This window comes from Penaeus monodon, chromosome 28 (genome assembly GCF_015228065.2).
Source record: "Penaeus monodon isolate SGIC_2016 chromosome 28, NSTDA_Pmon_1, whole genome shotgun sequence".
Taxonomy (NCBI): Eukaryota; Metazoa; Arthropoda; class Malacostraca; order Decapoda; family Penaeidae; genus Penaeus; species Penaeus monodon.
In genome coordinates this window covers 13,182,524-13,182,835 of record NC_051413.1, presented here as the reverse complement: position 1 = coordinate 13,182,835, position 312 = coordinate 13,182,524, and the positions used below count along the sequence as shown (strand labels likewise).

The 312-nt window shown below is 38.1% G+C and overlaps 1 protein-coding gene across 1 annotated transcript in view; it reads right to left on the bottom strand.

Moving 5' to 3' along the window:
• LOC119591041 (G-protein coupled receptor 54-like) overlaps positions 1-312 on the bottom strand; it is a 58,154-nt gene that overhangs the window by 56,812 nt on the left and 1,030 nt on the right. The window lies entirely within an intron of this gene.

Below are 312 nucleotides of genomic sequence, written 5' to 3'. Positions count from 1 at the left end.
TTGACTCGTGTTATTGCTTGAACCGATGGGATCAGATCAGTTCCCTTTACGAAAGTTGCAGAATCCTCTTCTCAAGTATCTTCCTGTTAATTCAGTATTAAACTATCACAGACCTTATCCAAAAAACATACAGGTTAATAATATAAACTGAAAAAAGTGTAATCTTGTTTCCCTTTAAAAAGATTCGTAGCAAAATCCTTAACTTCAGTCGAGGAAATAGTGTCCCAATTGTGTCGACAATCTGAGTTATGCCGGAAACCAAGCGATGCAGTAAGGATTAAGTTCTCTCGCCTCTTGACTTCACTGGCCTAG